Source organism: Chiloscyllium plagiosum, chromosome 1 (genome assembly GCF_004010195.1).
Source record: "Chiloscyllium plagiosum isolate BGI_BamShark_2017 chromosome 1, ASM401019v2, whole genome shotgun sequence".
Classification (NCBI taxonomy): domain Eukaryota; kingdom Metazoa; phylum Chordata; class Chondrichthyes; order Orectolobiformes; family Hemiscylliidae; genus Chiloscyllium; species Chiloscyllium plagiosum.
Window position 1 is genome coordinate 52,334,745 of NC_057710.1, and position 4,673 is coordinate 52,339,417.

General features: G+C 39.7%; 1 long non-coding RNA gene across 1 annotated transcript in view; it reads left to right on the forward strand.

The window, feature by feature from the left end:
* Positions 1–2,718: 2,718 nt before the first annotated feature.
* The window catches only part of LOC122555382, a 32,979-nt gene continuing 31,024 nt past the window's right edge, over positions 2,719–4,673 (forward strand). The window contains exon 1 of the long non-coding RNA XR_006313256.1: positions 2,719–2,781. This is a non-coding gene — a long non-coding RNA (uncharacterized LOC122555382). The remainder of the gene's footprint in view (positions 2,782–4,673) is intronic.

The following is a 4,673-nucleotide window of genomic DNA, read 5'->3' on the forward strand; positions in this document are numbered from 1 at the left end:
TGACTTAATAGAGACATATAAGATAATCAGAGGGTTAATAGGGTGGACAGGGAGAGCCTTTTTCCAAGTATGTTGACGGCGAGCACGAAGGGGTATAGTTTTAAATTGAGGGGTGATAGATATAGGACAGATGTCAGAGGTAGTTTCTTTACTCAGAGACTAGTAAAGGTATGGAATGCTTTGCCTGCAATGGTAGTAGATGTGCCAACTTTAAGTGCATTTAAGTCATCATTGGACAAGCATATGGATGTAAATGGAATAGTGTAGGTTAGATGGGCTTTAGATTGGTATGACTGGTCGGCGCAACATCGAGGGCTGAAGGGCCTGTACTGTGCTGTAATGTTCTATGTTCTATGGATCGGGGGAAGGGTCACCGGGCATGAAATGTTAACTCTGATTTCTCTTCACCAATGCTGCCAGACTTGCTGAGCTTTTCTAGCAACTTCTATTTTTGTTTTTGTAAGTTGATATTTTGAGCATTCTTAATTCAATAGCACTTCCATTGGAGGTTGTGCCTTCAGTTTTCATGGTCCTGAGCTCTGAGATTGCCTCCCTAAATTTCAATCTCACTACTTTACTAAAACATATCTTTTTGATGAACATTATGAACTCTTGGCCTAATACCTCCTGTGGTTGGATTTCAACTGTTGCCTGATAATACTCCTGTGAAGCACTTTTGGATGTTTCAGCATCTTAAAGGTGCTGTATAAATACAAATTGGTGTTTTTTTCAATCACAATCTAAATTGCTCAGCACTTTAGAGGCACAGACCAAACAAAATCATGAGATCTCCCTTATTTCAACATAGAAACATGAGAAATTGGGACAGAGTTGGCCTTTAAACCTCTCAAGGAGAAAGTGAGGGCTGCAGATGCTGGTGATCAAAGCTGAAAATGTGTTGCTGGAAAAGCGCAGCAGGTCAGGCAGCATCTAAGGAACAGGAGAATTGACGTTTCGGGCATAAGCCCTTCTTCAGGACCTCTGAAGCACTTTAAACCTCTCAAGCCTGTTTCAGTATTTAGGCATTCTTAACTTTGTCTAACCCTTTCAATTGTGATATCATCTCATGGGTTTATGCTATGCCCTTTCTGATGTATATTTCCTGAAGATCAGCTACCAAAGCACATGTTTGATTTAGTTTATTGTGACATTATGGTCAGAATTTAGTGCAAAGTATATGGGTGGTGTGGCGGAAGTGGAAGGAAGTGTAACTACCACTTCATTTCACACTTGGATGTACACAGCAATCACATGCTGACTGGCACATTAAGAGCTGACTAGTGTAAAGGACATCATCAGAAAAACCCTGAAAAGCTTGGCAGTGTCTTGGGGCAGAGCAAGATCAAAAAACAATGCCAAGAGGGTTAAAGGGATGTTTACATGAAAGGGAAATCATGTTTGAGAATGTGTAGAGCTGTTTGAGAACACAACATGCAACAGAGATAAAAGGAAACCAGTGGATGAGCTGTCCTTATATCTCCAGAAGGCACTTGACAAGGTTTAGATTAGATTTGATTAGATTAGATTAGATTACAGTGTGGAAACAGGCCCTTCGGCCCAACAAGTCCACACCGACCCGCCGAAGCGAAACCCACCCATCCCCTACATTTACCCCTTACCTAACACTACGGGCAATTTAGTATGGCCAATGTGAGGCAGCAGTGCTAACCACTGTGCCACCGTGCCGCCCACAAAGGTGTAACATCAAAGATTGCTATGCAAGATAAGAGGTCTAGGTGTAGTGGGTAACATATTTGCAAGCGTAGAGAATTGGCTCACTAATTGCAGGCAAGGGTAGGCAGAATGGGGATTACAGAATGTGATAGGTGGTCTGTCACAAGATCAGTGTTAAGAGCTCAATTATTTACAATCAAAATAAATGATTGGAATGAAGTGACCAAATGTATGGTAACTATATTTATTGATGATGAAAATAAAGTATAAATGTCAGTTATTTAAGATGACATAAGGGGTCTTTAAAAAGTTATGAGTATAGATTAAGTGAGTGAGCAAAAAAAGGCACATAGAACATAAAAACTTAGAACATGTGAACTTAGACACCTCAGCAGAAAGAAAAATCGTTTTTTATTGATATACAGAGAGCTTGCAGAACTCTGAGGACTGATGAATCTGGATGTTATGGTACATAAAAAGTTAAGTGTGCAGATGCACCAAGTGATTGGAATTGCATTTGGAATTGTCATTTATTGTAAGGAGAATTGACTATAAAAGTAGGGATGATGAAGAGTCACTGGACTCAAAACATTAAATCAGCTTTCTCCCCACAGATGCTGCCAGACCTGTTGAGTTTCCTCAACAATTTCTGTTTCAGATCTTTAGCATCTGCAGTTCTTTGTTTTGTAAAGATAGCAGTGTTTTGCTGCACTTGGAGCACTGTGTACAGCTTTACTTCCCGTATTTAAGTATTTAAATGCATTAGATACAGGTTAGCCACATTTATAAAACTCAAGACAAAATGGGAACTATTTATGTGATTCTCGATTGGGCAACACAGGCTCAATAACTCGATGTGTGGTAATAGCTCACTAAGATAATGAGTTGAGCTTGTAATAGGGCTCATTTACACTTGTTAGAAGTGATATACATTCAAACATGGGATGTGTTAACTGTTTAAAAAAATGCTTGCCAATCAAACAGCAGCTTAACACCTGTAATATAAATTGCTGTGATCATGTGAAGCTCCTCAGTGAGGGTATGGTTAATGTGAGGGAGGAGGTCTTGTTCTAAGAAACATTAAAGTGAGATATCATGGCAAAGCAGGTATGTAATTGATTGCTGAGTATTTTCCAAATTTATCTTTCAAAACTAGTGTGATGAGTGTAAGGCTTTATTAGTAGCAGCAAAGATTATTAGCAATAGTAAAGTTGTTGGGATTTAAACTCATTACTATATATTAAATTTAAAAAATAATTAATTATTTAAAATATAGGACAATTGACAGGGCAGGTGATGTATTTTGGCTACAAATTGTGCCAGCTCCTGGGTACCAGTGTGATTAAAGACCAACAGGACAATAGCAAGTGTCTGCAATTAGAGGAATTACAGCCTAATGTGAGTGAGTTCAAAACTGAGCTACAGACACTGCAACACATCAGGGCAGAAGATACGTTGTTCCTGGAGGCAGTCACACATCTGAGGCTCAGTACAACTTTAGTGATAATTAATGGTCAGGACAGGAGGATTTGACTGCAAGCGATTATGCCCTTAGGGTTGAGGGAGAGAGAAGTGGGTGTGAGACAATTTTTAAATATTTAAATAAGGGCAATTATGAGATCATGATAGATGAAGTGGCTAACATGAATTGGCAAATAAAGTTAAAGAATAACTCCATGAAGATGCATTGAAATTTAAGGGATATTTCAATATTTCAGCACACTTGGGATAGATATATTTCAAAGAATAATAAAAATTCCAAAAGAATTGGAATGACTTTTGTTGGGATTGTTATTTATTTGTAAATGTTTAGAAAAGATAAATCCATGTTGTCACATTTTGGAGAATTTGCTTTTATTCAGAGAATGGTGAATTCTTTGGAATTCTCTTCCCCCCCAGATGTTTGTGGAAGCTCAGTCTTTGACATGCTTAAAGTGGAGACAAATTTTTGATTATCAGTGACATTAAGTGTTGGGGGGACAATGTGGATCAAAGGCATTGAGGTCAGCCATGATCATATTAAATGAAGAAGGTTTGAGAGTTGAATGACCCACTCCCGTTCCTGTGTTCCTAAGCATTGTGTTGAAGCAGAAGTTTACTCCGCCATTTAATGAGATCATGGCTTATCTAATAGTTCTCAGCTCCATTTTCCTTTCTTCCTTCTCCACATTCTGTTACATATTAGAAATATGTTAATTTCAGCCTTAAATATACTTAATGACACAACCTGTACAGTCCTCTGTGGTAAAGAATTCCACAGATTCACTATCACCTGTGAGAAGAAATTCCTCCTCATCTTTTTCCTAACTAGGTGACCAGTTACTCTGAGGGGAAATGAGGAAACTGGTGAAATCCACATTAATCCCGTGTGGTTGCAGGATCTCACGACGGAAGATCAGACGTTCTTCCTCTAGGCGTTGGGTGGTTAGGGTTTGACAATGGAGGAGGACCTATTGCTATTGAGTCTGGAGAATAAAGGAAAATTAGATGACAATAAATGAATTGAACAGGTCTTTTGCTTCAGCTTCCTTATCATTGTACTTATATTTAACATCTCCCCTTAGCCCATGTCCCCTTCCCTTTTAGCCATTTTAATCCCTCCAAATTCCCTATATCTGTACCTCTAGCCACACTTTTCCAGCTTGCACTCTCACTGTCTCTCTCTCTTTCTCATTCTGTCTCTCTCCCTTGCAACCTCACACTATCTTCCCCACACTGGAAATTGCTCCCCACCCTTGTGCTTGCTGAAGTTTCTCTTGCGTTTACCCCATCTTTTGTAGCCTTCCTATCTCACCCTTTTACTGACTCCCTCTCTCAATCTCTTGAAGCCTCAATTTTTTTCTGTCTAGCCCCCACTCCAGCCACCTCTACTTTCTTACTACTCCATCTCTGCATCTACCTATCTCTCTCGCTCTCGCTCTCGCTCTCTCTATCGTCCACTGATCCTTCCAGCTTCCCTCACTTTCTCTACCCCCCTCACCCCCCCCTGCCCCCCACCA